The sequence below is a fragment of the Corvus moneduloides genome, chromosome 2 (genome assembly GCF_009650955.1).
Source record: "Corvus moneduloides isolate bCorMon1 chromosome 2, bCorMon1.pri, whole genome shotgun sequence".
Lineage (NCBI taxonomy): Eukaryota > Metazoa > Chordata > Aves > Passeriformes > Corvidae > Corvus > Corvus moneduloides.
Genome location: NC_045477.1, coordinates 106,835,599 through 106,854,848, shown reverse-complemented (window position 1 = coordinate 106,854,848; position 19,250 = coordinate 106,835,599). Strand labels below are relative to the sequence as shown.

The window sequence follows — 19,250 nt, the reverse complement described above, 5'->3', positions numbered from 1 at the left end:
TTCTTAGTGACTTCGCCTTTTCTTGATTTGGCTGCTTCACACTCTGTATGTACGTGAGTTTAGTGTACATATATAAGAAAGTCAGAAAAATGGCTCTGCAGTCAGTGGGGTGAGGGAAGAAATTACTGGGTTTCTGCCCTCACAAAATCTAATTTTCATGTTTTTGTGGTAGTCCCAACACAGCAAAAAATAGGGCCCTGCCTCTAAAGAGGGATAAAAGTAAACTGAGCTCCCATCTAGGAATGAGAAGAAATAAGAAGAATAGAAATCACATCATGCCTTAAGCATATTGTTCTAGTTTATTATCTGATAATGCTGGTTACTTCAACCAACACATCTGCAATTCCAGATGCCAAGATAATTAGATGGGAAAAAATTTACCAGGACTCATACTCATCTGACAAGTCTTTAGCCCTCCTACCCTATATAATAGGTCCAAAAATTTGAACCTGTTCCATATCACTTTTTAAATCTGTTCTAGACTTGCTGGCTTTTGTGTCATTTTGCACAGTCCACTCCTGTAATGTGGACTTTCTTTTTGAGAGCCTGCCCTCCCATTCCATTCAGGTTGTTAATGTTCATACCACCTGTTGCCATAGCACTTATAAGCAGAGGTATTGGGAAGATGCCCTAATTAGAGAAACACATACTCCCTGCAGAAAGGGTTGGCTTTTAGGTGCTTTGTTTTGCTGGTCAGTGATGGGTTTTGTTTTCACACAGTGAGTTGGTGTGGAGGAAAGGACATCCAGAACTGCCGCATGGCTGGGCTGCACGAGCATCTCTGGATGGCTGCTGAGTCAGAATGACAGTGCCTCTTCCTTAGGCATGGAGGGGCAACTTGACCTCCCACTGCTCCACTGCGTGCTCAAGGACACCAGGAAGAGGGGATTAACCTCTCCCCATTTTCAGGCCTGGACTTTGCAGGGGGCAGGTGGGAGTCTACAGGGTGCAGGCATCCCTGGCAGGGAATGTGAATGAACACAGCTGAGCCCTGAGCTTTTTTCCAGTCTTTTTTTCACTGCTGTGAGCCTCTTCAGCCTCGCCCCGAGTCCAGGGCTTGCCTAGAGCAGATTGCACCCAGCCCAAGGCGACAGGCTCTGCTTTACTTTCTGTCTCTGTTACACAGCATTTTGGGTGTTGTTATCTGAGTGGGGAGGAAACCTGCTGAACTGGGTGTTAGTGAAGTGCTACTAGATTTGAAGGAACAGTAAAGATACAATGTTTGAAATTTTGTGGTAAATCACAGCTCTGGCTGAACTGGTGGTGGAAATGCATAGCAGAAATAGGAAAGTTCTGTAAAATGACCTACTTTGCTGCATTTACCTCAGTGGTTAAACATCAGTTGGGACCTGGCCAGCTGCTCTGGGCAGCAGGTACAGCACTAGTGACAGAAAAAAACGTCCTTGAGGGACCTGTGTGCACTGACTGGCAGGAGGGAAAAAAAGAAATGAAACTGAAACATGATGCAAACTGTCACAATAGTAGCTGAAAAAAGGAATACTGGAGAGATGGAACAGATTTTGAAGGTTCATAAATATTTTGAGATTTTTTCCTTTTAAGAAAGCATGGAAACGGGGGACTGCGATCAGAGGAAGAGGCAGGATCTGCAAAATAACACTCTGATGGGTATTTGCGTGTGAGAATTTATCAATAGCAGCAACATCTGCAAACATGCAAACAGCTCCTGACAGAGCAGATGAGGACAGAGGAATACTCTAAATGCTTTAATAATTAGTTCTTCTTTTTTTTTCTTTGTAACTTTGTTCCCAATTCCATAAATAAAGTACATTACTCCTGTCTTCTTTGACCATAAATATGGTTTTGCTTTTCCCTTAAGATGGGTCTAGCACTAAATAGGATTACAAGGTGAGCTGACAGTGGGGGGATCCTGTGCCTACCAGAACAACGAATCTGGTTAAAGGCTGGGCTGCAGGAGGGAAAGATGGGCTGTTCATGGATCACAGCATCGTGGTGGGGGCATGATCTTCATTCCTCAGCCATGGATTTGTGATGCATCAAAACGATGTCAACCTTTTGACACACTGACTTGCCCAGGGTTTCCTTCAGGGTAAACCAAAATGCAAATGTCCTGTGCTGTGCACAGACCTGCAGTGAAGATGTACAGTGAAGGTTTTACATAGACACACTGACTTCAAGACCTGAGGCAAACTCTGCTCCCTGTTTAACTCATCAGGACCACTACAGTTGACTTCAGTGAGGCAGCTCTTTTTGTGCCATGCTCCCCCACTGCGTGCATGTTTGTACTATGAAGATGATCTGAAGGCAGTGAGCAGAGATGCATCAGGCTTTTTGTACAAAGCAGTCAGCAGCTCTGCATGCGAATTCACATCACATTAGCAGGGGGCTTGTGGCTTTTCTTAGCTCTCTGAGTCATGCTGGAGTGTTTTGTCCCTGCTGCTATTTTGGAGAAAGGCAAATCATATAAAGAAGGCTCATTTTTTCACACGTAAGCATAAGCTCTCTGTATGCCTGAGTGCAGATGAGAAGAGCCTGTACTCACTCAGCTGCAATAATTGTTAACTACATTTGCACCCTACTTATTTAGTGACGTGGCTTGCTAATGGGTGTATGCTTTGTATGTATAAAAACATTAGCAAATAACAGCCCACTACGGAGTTCAGCACTGCCAGTATCAAAATCCATATTTCCCTTCTCAGCAACATACTTGTATCAGTGCCAGTTTTCAATTAAAACTAATTTTATACATTGCAATTTCTTCATGTTAATAAATTCAGATCCAGAGCTCCCCAAAAAAGGACAGAACTGTTGGAGTGAGTTCAGAGGAGTCCATGAAGATAGGTGAGAAAGCTGGAGCTCCTCCCTCTTCTCCTTAAAATTTACATTGAGATTTTTCAAATGGTTAGTCAGTCCTCACCCTTGACCTACCTGCAGAAATTCCCTGTGACTGTTTAATGAGGATAGGAGCAGAAAAGAAAAAATCCATGTGGTCAGTAACTTCCCTTTAACCTCTTTGGATGGGATCCACAAATATGTGCTACAGCCACTATCACCCAGCAACATATGGCTTTCAATTGGCTTTTTTGGGGTACACAGTGACTCCTAAAATAAAGGCTTTGTTGTCCTAAGCTGTCTCTATCAGGAAAGACGATAACTTTTCAATTATGAGGCCAGGTAAATGATTTCCCTGGCTGATATCTGGATTGCTCCCACTGTTAGTGCAGGTTGGTGCTGTCTAAGCTGCACAGCACTTGGCCCTAGGTTTCTGCTGGACCCATGTGGATGCTTCTCTGCCCTGAAGCTGGATTTACTCTTTTGTGTGTTATTTCAGTTTCTGTGCCTAAGACAGCTGGAAGGCTGTGTTTTAGACCATCTGAGTTCTGTTTCTATAGAGTGAGATAAAAGATCTGTGTCCTGAAGTGGGACACCTGTTTAAGAAAAAAATTCTGCTATCATCCAGACTGGGCATAGGTGAATAATATTAGAGTGAATTAGTTGAAACAATCAAAACCATATCAAGGGATAAATAAAATTATAGATGCTCAAAGATTCAGTGTGTAAACTTGCTTCCAGGTCCTTTGCATTTTCTGTAATGACAATCCTGGAGTCTGGAGGGTCTGTCTTTTTTTGTTAACTGCAAAAGGAGGTTAGGAAGGCCATATATACATCCTTACATAGTTATGTAGATGGCAAGAAAGATGGTTAGAAGCATAACTGGAAGAAGAGAGGCTCAGTCAAATGAAGAGCAAAGTCTCAGTTTTACACCCACTTCCTCCAATAAAACTTTCATGAAAGTCTGTTTTGGGGTTGGATACCAGTCTTTGATATAATTAACAATATTTAGAGCTTATGGAACGAGTCATACAACAAAAAGGTACTTAGGCATATGTGAATGTATATATTGAGTTAAAAGTGAAGTTTATTATCGGAGAAGAGCAGGAAATCATACTTCTTGCATTCACAGATCCTCAGGAAGCATAAACCTGCATTACATGAGGCAGTAGAAATCTGTCTGGCCTGCAAAGGCACAAGGATTTCTAAAATGAATGAAGTAAACTGATGCTGACTTGTATCTTGGCTCTGTAAGCAGACATAGAGAAATTGATTATCTGAACGTGGTGTCACTTCTGCTGGGTTTGATGCCTGAGACATCTCTGTGGGAGTAGGGAATATACAGCCACGGGAGAGCTGTGTCCTGTGGAGCAGCATCTGTCAGCTGGGGAGATCTGTAGGACAGTTCAAATGACAGTAGATGCCTCTGTGCTGGTGACTGAACTGTGTCTCCTGCCTTGAGGGGGATCCTTTCGGAAAAAAAAATAGCAACCAGACAGTAAGTTTCTGTTTCACTCTGGTGTTTTCCCATCTGGACCCTTCAATCCCTTTGAAAGGTGTGGGTGAGCCAGAAAATGCCAAAAGCTGAAAGGTAGCATTAATAAAAATGATGACTTAAAGATGTCACTGCTGAGGGATGTGTTGAAAGTACTGCCTTTGTTTAGTCTTAGGCAGAGAGGGTAAATGTGGTGAAGATCAAAACAAATTTCTAATACACATTTCTAAAGGTAAAATAAAAAAAGCACAGCCATTAATTGCTTTCCATGTCCAGTTGTTTTCCACAGATGGCAAGAAGTGTTCAGTTTAATTACAGAAAAGAAGATGTAAGTCTGATTTTGGGGGAAAAAAAAATAAACTCTACAGGTATATAGTGACAGAAATATGGGAGACTTTGGCATACCCCTCATCAGAAAATTTCAAGAAGTGACAGGACACTGATCTGACAGTGTTGTCTCTCTATCAGTGTGGGGCAGGGACCAAACAGCCTCTTGAATTTCTCTTTTGCAGGTGATTTCCTCCCCAGCTGATCACAGCAGTATTCACAAGTGGTTTCCTAAGAGAGCAGCCCAATCCATTACAATAGCAAAGCAAATAGGAAAAACAAATTGAAGACAATGGTGCTCTGAGGAAAAAATAAATAAGCTCTTAGCTCCTGGGCTGTATATAGACTCTGCACAACCTTGAACAGTTTTGACTTGTTATTCTGTTAAAATGTTTAATAAGCAATTTGAAATGCTGTCCTTCATATCATTCCAGAGGAGAGGCAAGGGACTGAACACACAGGGTTGTGTATGTGCCGCTGTGCTCAGTGCTTCAGAGAACACTCTCATTCTCTTTGATACAATATCATGTTTTGCAAGTGTTAATATGTCATTTTAGCTTTTGGAGAAGCTGGTTTTCTTGCTAGCTTTTCATGTGAAGCTGAATGGCTCATTACAGCATGGGCTATGAATTTCTGTGCAGGGACTGCTGAAAAGTTTCATACCAATTATTAGGAGTGGGAGAATCTCATCAATTTAGGTTGACATCTGTGTCTAAAGAAAAATGCTCATCTTGTATAAGCAGGGTTCAATAGTGAGACAGAGTTCCATGAATGCTAATATAATACTCTGCCTGAACATAAATTGGGACCTGGTATTTATTAGATAATAAAGCCTGAAAATGGATTTCAAATGGGAAAAAAATACAATTGGGCAAAGGAATTCTTTGTATTTGAATGGACAGCTTATTCTTCATACAATACTAGTTTCTAAAGGCCAGATTTGTTGCTGTAGGGGAAAAGGAATTGCTGAATCTAATAAATAATTTTAATATATATATGTGTTTGAAATTTCTTTGGTAAGTAGTTTTGGTATGTTTGGGAGACCAGGTATACCCTAGAACTACAGCAGAATGAAGATAATAACATTTTCCTACTGCCAGTAAAACTTAACCACCCAAGGAGAAGGGAATAAAACATTACCAATTGCTTAGTGACAGAGAATGATATGAAATTAATTCCCTTTCTCCATCACCATACTGTAAATGAAGGAGATGTAATGGAATGTGAGTTGAATGTACCAGAAGCTGTTCCTATTGTCGTGAGGAGAGTACTTTTTGATGATTTAACTGGCATTGGTTGTTGAGCCTACATGAATCCTTTGCACTGTCTAGAAAAAAATGTTTTCTGAATAATAATAAAAATGAAAAAGTGAAGCCACATGGGCTTTCTTATCAGTGCTTCCCAAAGAAAAGAAAAACAAGAGTAATTTGAAGGATGAGATGATTATATTATTTGTGAAAGTTATACCTGTGTAACATTGTGGCTAGTGAAAATACTGTTCAAAATTTATGAAACATAAAGGTTTACTAGTGAACCTTGACATACATCAGAAATACTGGGGGATTCTGTCATAAACAAGGTATTAACTACTATTTTCACCAAAACAATATGTTCTGTATTCACCTTTTGCTTATTGACTGTGGCTTTTCTAGATATATTTATTTTGTTATTCTATCATGAGAAAAAATATGCCAAACACTACTCCTAATCTTCTTGGACACTAGCTTTGTGTCCAAGATGCTAGAACTGCATCTTCTCAGAGGAAGATGGATTGCAGCATGATTACAGAGCTCTGACTGCTCTGAATGTGATGCCAGTTTAGTCACTCCCTGCTGCAAGCCATGGAGAGCATCCCATGCTTCTGAAATTCTCTGTCTGGATTGGCCACTGCAGCGAGGGGAGTGTCCTTGCCCAGTCTGTGTCATCTCAGCTTGGTCAGCCATTAGCCAAACCTCATGCAGCTGCTCACTCATGGCCCCACCAGTGGGATCAGGAGAGAATGGAAGGGTAAAAGCTGGAAAAATCATGTATTGAAATAAAGACAGTTTAACCAGGAAATCAAAAGCCAGGCCCACAAGCAAAGCAAACCCAGGAATTAATTCACTACTTCCCATGGGCAGGCAGGTGTTCAGCCATCTCCAGGAGGGCAGGGCTCCACCATTTATAACAGTGACTTGGGAAGACAAATGCCATCACTCCAAATATCCCCCTCTTCGTCCTTCTTCCCCCCACTTTATGTATTGAGCGTGACATCAATGGTCTGGAATATCCCTTTGGTCAGTTGGGGTCACCTGTCCTCCCAATCTCCCGTGTACCCCCAACTTCCTCACCAGTGTGGCAGTAAGAAAGGCAGAAAAAGCTTTGGCTCTGTGTAAGCCTTCTCAGCAGTAACAAAAACATCTCCATACCATCAACCCTGTGTTCAGCACAAATCCAAAACAGCCCCGTAGCACCAACTGTGAAGGAAATTAACTCTGCCCCAGCTGAAACCAGCACAGCATCCTCAGAAAGCCTGGACTGCCCAGAGGAGCTCTTGGTACTCATGTGAGAGGCTGCTCTGTGCGTGTAGCTGCTGCCCTTGACTCCTGTGGGATACATGAGATTGGTAAGTCTCTCAGGTGGGCAGTTCCCATTGTCCCAAGATAAGGTGGCACTGCCCATGGTGGGGATCCTAACTTGGTCACCTCCATGAAGTACCTGAAGTTAATGGCACAGACTGACCTATCGATCCCAATCTTATATCAAGAGTTTTGGACTTTGACTATTTTTTAAAAATCTGAGGTATTGTAATTGAAGATTTTTGTTTCTCTCCAGCACTTCTTCCAGAGCACTGGCACTGTTTCTGGGTGATGACTTTCAAACACCAACCTACTTAAAGAAAGAGTTGAGACTGGGGAATATGTTCTTGGTTCAAGAGAAACAAGTTTGGAGAAACAAGCAAGAAACAAACATTTCTAACAGATCACAGTGAAACATTCTGAAAACTTCACGGTTTAAATAAGGAGAGCATCCAAACAGAAGCTTGTATAAGATATAATAATAAATTCCTTTTTTCCAAATGCTGCTACGTCTGGATAAAGAAAGTTTTTGTTGACATAATTTGTGCTTAATTTTATTTCTTAGATATTGGATTAAATTTTTCTTTGTCACTTAAGTGTATCTGTGCTTTGATCTCTTCCCTGATGCAACAGGCATCAAGCTGAATTTTCAAGAAATACCTATTTCATCATTTACATCTGATAGAAAAAAAATACATTCTCCACTTACACATTTTCTCACAAATGTGAGAAAGGAAAAATTTCAATGCACGCATTTTCAGCAAAGATTAAAGAGCAGAGGATCAGTCCAAAGTGTCCTGGCCATTCCAATATTACAGATACTTGAAAGGAATCTAGCAGATGAAAGAAGACTCTTTTTGGAAACCCAGTTCTTCCTTCCTCCAGCTTTTGCAATGCAATTAATTCCTCTTTATTTGAATTTTCCTTCACGTGAACAGATGTCTTCAGTTAAATTGAGATGGCCGCAGTAGAAAGAAGACAACATCATCAGGGTTTGCTTCTGCTTTGCCATATGACATCCCAATGAAGAGGTCCTGCAGATTAGAGTTATCTCTAGCACACAATAGCATCACTTACCTTGTCTCTTCTACACTTGTATTCCCAGGGGAAGAAAGCCACAGACTGAGAGCAGCATGAGGATTCCCAGGAGTGACTATCAAGGCTGGGCAGGAGATGAAAGAAAGATAATGCCAGTTTTCTCTTTGTACTATGCTGGGTGGCACACAGGCTGACGAACTGAAATCCTCTGCAGCTGCTGAAGTGAAACTTTTCATGCTGCCGTGAAAAAAGCTGTTGTTATTCAAAGGCTAAATACCTTTGTCGGTAAGACCAGCAAGACATCGTCCTACAGGCTTCAAGCTCTATTCCAAACATTAGTCATATTGGCTGGAGGAGCAGTGGAAGCATGATTGCTCTGTTCATCAGGGTGCGTGCTCATGTGTGGCATCTCCCATGAGCCCTTCTTGATTCACAAAAGGCAAGTCCAGGAGGGCACCTTTCTTAGCTGGCTCGCTGATTAATTGTGAAAAGAAATTATATCAAACAAATTTTAAGAATTCCCAGCTTAGTTGTCCACACAGTGACAGTAGGGTATTTCCAGCTGAGGTGTGGGACATTGAAATGTCCCATACAGATTAGGGTTTTGAATCAAGAGATTTCTCCTAAAGGCCTGTAGAATAACTAACTCATCAATGCTACTGTCCTGGCTGGGTGATGGATAAAGAACACCAATAACAATATTTTCTTTCTTTTGCCTCTATCTAATTTAACCCATAGCCTCTAAAATACAACATTCCTAAGGAAACCCTGAAGTGATCTAAAGTAAAACCTTTACCCTAAGTATGGTCATCTTGCTTCACCTCTCCAGCCCTGCTTGACCCTCCTGAAAAGTCTGTTCCTGATTTTCCTGTAATAATTATATAATTTGGACAATAAGTATCATCAGAACTGGACTAGTAATGACTTTGATTAGATTTTTGCAACTTCAATTAATATGGCTTTGCATATGAGGTGCACTGCTTTAGCCCACTGAAGTTGTGTGGGGTATTTTGTCTTGAGGCTTAGTTTCAATTTGGATTCACTCTATCCATACCTTCTGTGTGCTACAGCCAATATTTGATGTCAGAAATTGGGCACTCCCTGCTTGTTTAGGATTTGCATTAGCAGTTGGTGGACATCAATATTCAACAACCCTTTCACAGTAGTTTCTAGCTAGCAGAAATTTTCTGTCATGTCTCAGATCTGATGTTAACGTATCACCTGTGGTGTTGTGGAAAAAGGGTTGCCTTTTCCTCTTGGGAGAGAGAACATGTCACTGCTCCCTTACCTCCTGCAGGCTGGTAGTCACTTTGAAAATGAAAATATGTTTCCTGATGATTTGAATCTGTTGGGGTGAATTATTTTTCTCACAGTGTTGTACTTTTTCTGCTTCCCCATACTTGTTATCAGTCAGTAGAACACCGAAGTGAAAAATGCCCTTCTGTATTTTGTTTGAAGGCCATACAGACCCTTGTAAATGAAAGAGGAAAAAAAAGAAAAAGCATTTGAGCTTTGCAAACTTTCAGTCATATATAGAGACTTCTGCAAAGAAAAGCAAAGAAATTTAATCCAGAGGAGACTAGATTGTAAAGCTTAGGCATATTGGGCAAATTACTACTCTGTCTGTTCAGAGGATATGAAAGACACCAACTGGAAGACAAGACAAGAAAGAGCTTCTATAAACAGCTGTTCAAAATCTTATCAGTGTAGAGGCAGGAGCAGGGTGATACTACAATAGAAAGGATGCTGCCACCTCCAGCTGTGGGAGGCAGGGCACTGGGTGAAATCCTCTCCTGGCCTGCAGGCAGCAGCAGGATGATGGAAGTGGGAGCTGCAGGTCTGCAGCCGAGGTTTTTGCCTGAGCTTGAGACCTGCCCAGCGCTGCTTTCTCTTGCCAGTCACTGCACATTTTGAGAGTTGTTCACACAGATTACTACCATTCCAGAAGGAGCCTGTAAAATCTGTGCCAAGAGAAATGCTGGAAATTTGCATCGTGCTCTTTCTTGTCTAGTTAAAAGTTGAAATTGTGGATTTTCCTTATGAAGAAAAATAATCAATAGCATTTTACTGAAGCTTTTTAACCTTTGTATAATAAAAGTTATGTGTATTATGAGAAAATAAAACAGAAAAGGGCAAAACAAATTTTCTTTCAAGTTAATGTGTTTCCACTGGATATCTTTTGCCCTTTCAGATCTTCTTCAAGAAAAATCATTCTGTGAGAAAAATATCAACAACCTCATTCATGGTAAAGGCAGCAGAATGTTGAACTGCATTCCTTAAGCCATATGAATTCAAATTTTCCTGCCTTTCCTCTAGCTTAGCAGAGCTAAAGAATTCTGACAAGGTTTTGTGTTCACATCATGTAAATTACAAGACTGTGTTTTCTTTCCCTCTGCTGCTCACATACATTTTAAAGTGCCTGGAATTTGGGTCTTAATGACTATTTCATAGGAGAAAACTGAAAACAGAAAAGGAGTGTAGATTTATGTAGGAATAAGGGGGAAAATTGTCAACAAGTTTCTTTATTATTGCTCTCCAAAAGTCAAGATAAGAGTCCTCACTCCATTTGCAAGTGTTGGTGACAATTATTATGTTTCAATCCTTATGTCTGCAAACCAGTAAAGGCAGGAAAATGTCTTTGTCATGCGTCTGTAAAAACATGAGCGTGGAGAAGATGTTAAAAGGGAGCCTCCCTGCCTATTGAGATGTGGTTCCTTTTTTGTGGTTCCACTCCTTGTTAGTAGATTAAAGAAAGAGAGCTGGGAAATAGTATTTCCCTCCTGTTGATCTGCTGTTGCTCACTAGGATGGTGCAAGCATGTGGCAATCCAATCTTCAGTTGAATTGTTGCTGTGCAAGTATTCTGTTATTTGATCTCTGCAGATTAAAAGATTTCTCTCACTGAGAAATGTATTCAATTAGCTGTTACTTAGGGTAAATCTCAGGCCTTATGGAGCCTGGATGAGAGGCAAAGTGGATAATGAAGGGCAAGTTTGCCAAATAATGAAAATGTCAGCACTGTTTGAAAGTTTAGATGGCCTCAGCAGCAAATTAATTGACAGTAGTCTATTGAAAAGATGGCAAAGGTTTTTATCTTAAGCAGCATAAAACAAAGATAAATTTGAGTACTCAACATGTCACTGACAGTGTTCTCAGATCCCTAAAGGACTTCTGACAGGCTGCTGGTACCGCAGATGATAGGGATGCACAGAGATGTCCTCTCAGGGCTGAGCTCCTGATTTGCAAAGGCAGTGGCACGCTGCTCCCTCACATGCAGCGTCCACCAGGTTTGTAGCTTAATCCCCTGGAATTGTAATTATCAGTTAAAAGATCTGACAAACAGGATGAAAGCTGTTCAGATAAGTGCAGTTTCTAAATACTTGCACTTAGAGTATTTGTTGGAGTGTGATCAGAAATTTCATGAGCACTCATCTCATTAGTGCAGACAATGGATTTAATGAGTCATCTTTCTTCTGCTTAGTGGAAAATGGAGAGTCTGGACATATGTGAATTTGTTTTTGGTCACAAAAGAGGCTGTAAATGCAAGCAGTCAGTGGTATACTGCACAACTGAGGTTGAACAGAGGTACCAGATTCCTTTCCTTACTACATGGGATTATTGCAATGATTTATACAGTTTTGCAACAAGCTAATCACAGCATGCATGGGGAATCTGCACACTGAGGCTTGTTGGTACTTCAACAATTAAAATCCACTGGCTACAGGCAGGAGCTCCTGCAAATTTAGAAGGTGAGGCTGGCTCAGACACCCACGGGTGGCCCATGACTCTCTAAGGAGAGAAAAAACTGCTCTTGGACAAACACCAGCGCTCCTGGAGTGATTCAGCTACCTGGTGCAGCCCTATCTTAACCCATTTATGCAAACAGAATTGGGCATCACCAGAGGTTTTCTCTCATGCTTGCCACAGGGGTCCAATAGGGAGGCCCTGGGGCTGCAGGATCTGGGAGGCTTGGATGCTGTTTTTTGTGGGTACAAGGACACAAGGGTCACCCTTTTCCTCTTGATCAGAGAAGGCTGTAGGAGATAGCTTCTGGGAGCCATATTCTCTCACCTGGGCACATCCCATAGGAAACAGCAGATCCTCACTCTGGAAGATGTGAGATCTTTTCTTCCTTGTGGTAAGGACAAGGTTTTAAGCTTTAATGTCATCTTGCAGTCCATTTCTCTTTGTACACCACAGCTGCTGTCACTGAAGTTTCCATATTTCCACATAAATAAAAACTATTGTTTCAGAAAAAAAGATGTTCAAAACCATCATTTATGTCTTCCTCACTCTGTTTCACATGCTTGGATATGAAAGGAGGTCTCTCCTCTCTGGATGGCTGTGTCTGGAGAACTGGCTCAGGCCAAAGCACAGGAGGATCTTCAGACTAAGGGCGCCTGCCCTGACAGAGCTATGGGTGTGGCCACCAGCAAACTGGCAGTGCCTTGCTTTGGGGAGAGCCTTGCATTCCAAATTCCCCAGGCATTCTGAGGGACACCATCACCCTGAAACACAGGCTGCAGCTTTTAGTGATGTAGAAACTGTGGCTACACAATGAGCTGCTCCATGGTCTTCTGCTTCCAAAGGTGTCTTCATGCCCTTCCTGTGGGTCCCACCTTGGGAATTGTTGTGAAAGGTGAGCTGAACAATTTATTGATTCACATCAGAGGAAAGTCAAAACCTACAACCTGCTTTAGAGGTTAAAACTACTGGTTGAAAGTAATGGAGGATTTAGGGAATTTCTAATTTTCAAGGCAAGCACATCTATATATCTGTCCTCAATTCTCTAGAACTTATTTTTAAATAAGACATTTTTGGGTTTCAGAGAAAATATTTTTATTATCTCTCTGTGCTGTGTAGACCTCAGAAATATGGTTCACAATCAAACATCAGTTTTTCTAATGGAAAACTCAAATTATGAATTTGTCTTTGATAAAGTATCTATATTATTTCTCATTGATTTCCCCAAATGTCCTGAAGTATAAATGTTAGTTTCTAAAATGTATAGTTATCACACATACAGATCTCTTCCTCTTTTCATTCCCACTTGTTTCACCAGCAATGATATTTTCTTCCATATTTTTTCAGAAATGTGCATTTTTCTCAAGCTGTAAATGAAACATTTCTTATCCTGCAAAATCTCTTTTCGTATGTTTCTCAAATCCCTCATATAATCAAATTGTTCTTGTGTCTCAGAGAAAAGAAAGGACACTCATTTTATATTACTATACTTCTAGTTTTGTGGAACTTGCTGTTTCTTGATGTCTGTAGTGCAGTTTATTCCCATTTCCCATTCCTTCCTATTCTTTCTTTGTCTTCCTTGGCTTCCTTGGTGTTCAGGGACAAAACTCTAGCTTTTTTTTTTTTAATTTATTTTGTCTATTTTTCCTATTCTTTCTTTGTCTTCCTTGGCTTCCTTGGTGTTCAGGGACAAAACTCTAGCTTTTTTTTTTTTAATTTATTTTGTCTATTTTTCCTATTCTTTCTTTGTCTTCCTTGGCTTCCTTGGTGTTCAGGGACAAAACTCTAGCTTTTTTTTTTTAATTTATTTTGTCTATTTTTCTCAGGTCTTCCTTCCTTCCTTCCTTCCTTCCTTCCTTCCTTCCTTCCTGCCTGCCTGCCTTCCTGCCTTCCTGCCTGCCTGCCTTCCTGCCTGCCTTCCTGCCTGCCTTCCTGCCTGCCTTCCTGCCTTCCTGCCTGCCTTCCTGCCTTCCTGCCTTCCTTCTTGCCTTCCTGCCTTCCTGCCTGCCTTCCTGCCTTCCTGCCTTCCTTCTTGCCTTCCTGCCTTCCTGCCTGCCTTCCTGCCTTCCTTCCTTCCTGCCTTCCTGCCTGCCTGCCTTCCTGCCTTCCTGCCTTCCTGCCTGCCTGCCTGCCTTCCTGCCTGCCTGCCTGCCTTCCTTCCTGCCTTCCTGCCTTCCTGCCTGCCTGCCTGCCTTCCTTCCTGCCTTCCTGCCTTCCTGCCTGCCTGCCTTCCTGCCTGCCTTCCTGCCTGCCTTCCTGCCTTCCTGCCTTCCTGCCTGCCTTCCTTCCTGCCTTCTTTCCTGCCTTCTTTCCTTCCTTCCTTCCTGCCTTCCTTCCTGCCTTCCTTCCTGCCTTCTTTCCTTCCTTCCTTCCTGCCTTCCTTCCTGCCTTCCTTCCTGCCTTCCTTCCTGCCTTCCTGCCTGCCTTCCTGCCTGCCTTCCTTCCTGCCTGCCTTCCTTCCTGCCTGCCTTCCTGCCTTCCTGCCTGCCTTCCTGCCTTCCTGCCTGCCTTCCTTCCTGCCTGCCTTCCTGCCTTCCTGCCTGCCTTCCTGCCTGCCTTCCTGCCTGCCTTCCTGCCTTCCTGCCTTCCTGCCTTCCTTCCTGCCTCCCTTCCTCCCTCCCTCCCTCCCTTCCTTCCCTCCTTCCTTCCCTCCTTCCTTCCCTCCTTCCTCTTTTTCCTTCTCATATCCAAGTTAGCAAATGACAAAACTCTTTTAACTTTTTCTCTTGCTATTGTCTACCATCCCATTGACCTTGGCCCTGTCATTCAGCTTCTCAGCTCACAGGTGTAATTCACTCTTTTGTTGCTGTTTCAAAATATGTCTTTCTTTTGTCATCTCCCTTTTTTTGGAGGTCTTTCTTCATCAAGCCATTTTTTTTCTATGATTGTCTAAATGTCCTCCCAGAACACTCTTATTCATGTTTTGTCTTTTCCTTTTCTTACAGGTCCAATAAGTTATTTTCATCTGTAACCTCCACAGATTGCTATTATTATTATTTTTAATGGAATTGCTGTGTCCATTTCTACCATCTGTGTAGCTTTTGGATCTGAGGTGCTTTAGAGGTGGTTGCTACTACTCCAGCTAAACATAATTGCGAAAGTTGTGGTTCAGATAATAGAGAGCAGACTTTTCTAACAGCACACACATGTAGGAACTGCTGTGTAATGTCTGTGGAGACGGGAATTTTCCTGACATTTTTCTGTTAGTAAATCATCTAATAGAAGATCCTCTCCTACAAAAGAGTTTCTGTACTATAACCTTAGGTGCCACATAGAGTTAAAGAGATATGTGGTCTTCAGCAAGGGAAGAATTTGTGATACCTAATATATGTCTTGGTAAATCATGTTAACTATGCCCATCTGTAATGTAAAAAAAAAAAAAGGTAAAGTGACATTTAGGCTCATAGACATTGCTGGGATCACATTTCTGGAAAATGAGTTACCCACCAAACAGAAAGAGCAGCCAAAGCTGGCAGATGAACAGCCCTGACACTACATGTACAGCAAGAGAACTGAGAAGAGGGCACACAGCACCAGTCACAGTCGGACCAGCTGTACTACAATGTCCTCACCTGCACTTTCAGCCGTGCCATGCCCCAGGGCCAACCCAGCCTGTTTGAGAGGGCCACAAAGCTCCTGGGGAAAAGAGGGACACCAGGGCTTGGTCAGCAGCATGGCAGGACAGGCATAGCTTGGGGAAGGTGAAGGAGGGGAACTCTGGAGGGGAGGTCATGGGGAGAATATGGGGCATTTAACCTCTGCTCCCACTTCCTGGTGAGTGCTCCATATGCTTGATCTCCTCAGGCGTTAGTATTTCTGTCTCAGAGCAGATGGACTGCATAAACAGCAGTCCCAGCGATTACTGAAAGCACTACCCACTGCCCTCACACACTCCACACCCCTCACTGCTGCCCTTGCTGCTAACTCCCAGAGATCTCCCAGGGAAAAGGAGGATCAGGAGTGGTTGGCTACCATAGGAGAGCACGGTGTTTGATCGTGAGGTGAGCTCAGGAGCCAGAGAAGGAGGACATGTCTGGCAGAAATGGTCCTGGGAGTCAGCAGCTGAGCTTCAGCCCTCTGTTACAACCCACCACCCTCATGTCTTGGCTGTTTAGTAACACATGCCAAAACAAAAGCAAAATGAGGGGAAAAAAAAGAAAAGGAAAACAAACCCCAAACCTCACTGTCAAAAAATTAATGTATTTATCCAAAAAGAAAAATGAATTAGAAGAGATTTGGGTAAGCTCATGGAGAAAAGAGCTATTACATACAGTCATGATTATGTAACCTCAGGAACTTCTTAAAATATTGGTTTCTAGAGGCTTGGAGGAATTGTAAGGGCAGAGGACTGTCTTTTACACTCTATTCTTAAGAATCTTTCAGAAAGCTGCTGTTGGATTAAAAGACCCTTGCTCTGAGTCTGGGTATGTTTACATTCTTAAGAGCCCTCTTAGAAGTAGCCTGTAGCCCAGTGACGTATCTCAAATCCCAAGTTTATAACTCCCTTGAGCCACGAATCTGGAGCAGAGAATGTCTAGGGACTTCCCCATGGGTGATTTATGGAAACTTCACCCACATACAGGATTCTCCAGGGTTAGAAGTGTGCAGAGTGACAGCTCTGTGCAGATGTTGTCTCCTGCCCTGGAGCAGAGATGGGGGGAGGTAATGCAGAGCCTCTTGAGAGATGATTCCCAAAGAGGAGAAAGGCAATGAGCAATCCGGCAGGGAATGTTTGGAAACCTGCACGGCAGATACAGCTGACATGAAGCAGTCAGCCGTGGCTGACCTCTCCCAGAGGCGGGATGCTATTTCTGGAGTGCAGGAGCTGCAGTTTGGGTCACAGCATGCTGCAGCCACAAGATGAATGGCAGTGTTGCCCTGTGGGGAAACACAGCTCCCAGGAGAGGTACAAAGGGTGTCCACAAGCCAGCAGTGCACAGTACAGCATGGGAAGGAAAGGGCCATGCAAGTGCATCTTTTTTTGCTGCTCAGAGCCTGCCTTGCCCAGAATGCTGCAGCACTGATCCAGAAATGAGCATTTAGGGGATTTCTTAGCTTTGTAAAACACTGCAAACTGGGATAATTCTCAGGGGTGCCAAAAGGAAATGTTGGCAGTAGATTTCCTTCTGAAACCAGTCCTAGATTCCTTACCCAGTAAAGCAGCCTCTTGACAGGAATGCACAGACACCCATGCCAGGTACTTTGTCAGGCAGACATAATTTGTGGAGGAACAATTCATCAAACCTGTTCATAATGGGCTCAAAGCTGATTACATTTCACAGCCCACCTGCCAGTTGCCTGTTGTGAGGGTGTGATACACTGTTTAATGAGAACAACTAGCTAACTTTCTTACCTGGCATATTTCACTATAGGACAAAGCAAAAGTGAACAGAAACACCATCCCCTGCATCATTAGGAAAGGTGTAGTCAGGAAATACGTGCATCATTCATTCTACATTATAGGGAAGTCACTTTAATTTTGGAGAAGGCAGCATAATAGAATCAGTTAATGATTAGCTCACCTGCCTTACAGTTGTTCAATAATATGCTGTTTTCCTGCTCTATAAACTACATTTTAATTGCTGCCTAATGAAAGAGCTTGGATTTTTCTTACCTCCTGCAATGAGGCAAGAAGGATGTGTTTTTACTCCATATATCTCAATTTCATGTCTCCCTTACACTGAACATTTTGCTGGTTTTGGTTTTGAACTATATCAGAGTGGACTGGAATACATTGAAAGTGATAAAGGGATGTCATTGCATTATATGTGACACCACATAAGCTGTACTGATCAGTTATACAGGGTTCAGCTGTGTTGTCAGTGTTCAGTTCTGAGTCAGAGGTAGAGAAAATCTTCCCCCAGCTCTGAGAAGTGTGGAGGTATCACTTGCTGAAGTGTCACCATCACCTTGCCCACTGTGTTGCCTCTAGATTGGGTGCCCTTGTCATTTACATCCCCCCTCAGCTCAGACCCATGGCAGTCACTGTACTCCAGCTGTCTTTGGCCAGGCTAGAACTGTACTGATGACATGTATCAAAGGGTTTATAGGTCCCATGTGGCCCAGAATCGTCTGTGCCTCACTGCAGCCAGCATCTGGCAAAATGAAAAGCACTCAGGCAGCAACTGGGTGCATAGAGTAAGTTTGCACTCATGCTGCCCTGGTAGGATCTCCTATCCACAGCCTGCTGTTAGCAGCTTCTTCAGTCAGAAGGTGTGGGTTTTTATTATGAAGCCTCTTCCTTCTATGAATTTGTCTAATAGTTTTTACGTATGGTTTCTATACTTTTATGCAGGAATGAGCTCAGTAATTTAATTATATGGGATAATTTGACCTTGTGACAGTTTCAAATCTGTCTGCTATGCGATGCTTTCATTGGAGGGCTCTCAGGTCTCAATTATTCCTTTATCACTCATTTCTCCCATTCCTTTTAAAATTTCTCTCTACTGTATATTTACCTACTTGAAGGCTATTGGTCTCTTTCCATATGGTCCTGTTTTCTTTCCAGAGCAATGATCAACCTTGCTGCTCCTCTCGGCATCTTTCCTAGTTCTTCAATGGCCTTTTTGAGACATTCTGGCCTTCATGGGCAGTGATAAAGAAGAATATGATGCCAGCTATGTGACATGATGTGGTTCTTCAGAAAATCTACACAGCCACTGACCACAGGGAACTGTTTGGCTATGAGGTGTGACAAAGAGCAGAGGACAAAGACTTCATGGCACCAGCTGAAACGATGGTCATATCTGTCAGTAAAGTTTTGTCAGATGCGTTCCCATGTCACTTATTTTATATTTGTTTCTGTTCCTTACCTTATTACTCCTTAAAACCCATGCTATATCCAGATGGCAGATGTCATGAAACTATCTCTGAAACAGTGCATGCGCGTAGTCTTTAGTGGAGGCCCTGGGATTTACAGCAGAAAAACTGATGACAATTTGATTTCCTGGTTGAATATTAATTCTTTCTCGAAGACAAAAAAGGACCAGGAGTTGGCTACTGAGCTCCTTGCTGAGGGCCCCTGCTCCTGTGGTACTGAGCAGTGTCCCCAGGAGGGGATCTGACCACCACCACGCTTGACAGCCCAGATGATGCTCCAGTCCATCAGCAGCTCCTGGATGTGGACAGAAAGCAACTCCAGTGGGAAAGCAGCTCCTCCTGTTCTCACTGACTCCCACAAGAGCTACCCTTTTGCCAGAGGTAACTTGGCACATCCTTTTTGGAAGCCTGACCAGAGAGGTCAGAAAGTGGGTAGATATGAATTATGGGGATGACTGC

The 19,250-nt window shown here is 42.6% G+C and overlaps 1 long non-coding RNA gene across 1 annotated transcript; it reads left to right on the top strand.

The window, feature by feature from the left end:
- Positions 1–12,718: 12,718 nt before the first annotated feature.
- On the top strand, positions 12,719–18,755 carry LOC116436720. The gene is made up of 2 exons (XR_004237054.1): positions 12,719–12,867; positions 18,481–18,755. It is a non-coding gene; the product is annotated as an uncharacterized LOC116436720 (long non-coding RNA).
- Positions 18,756–19,250: the final 495 nt, after the last annotated feature.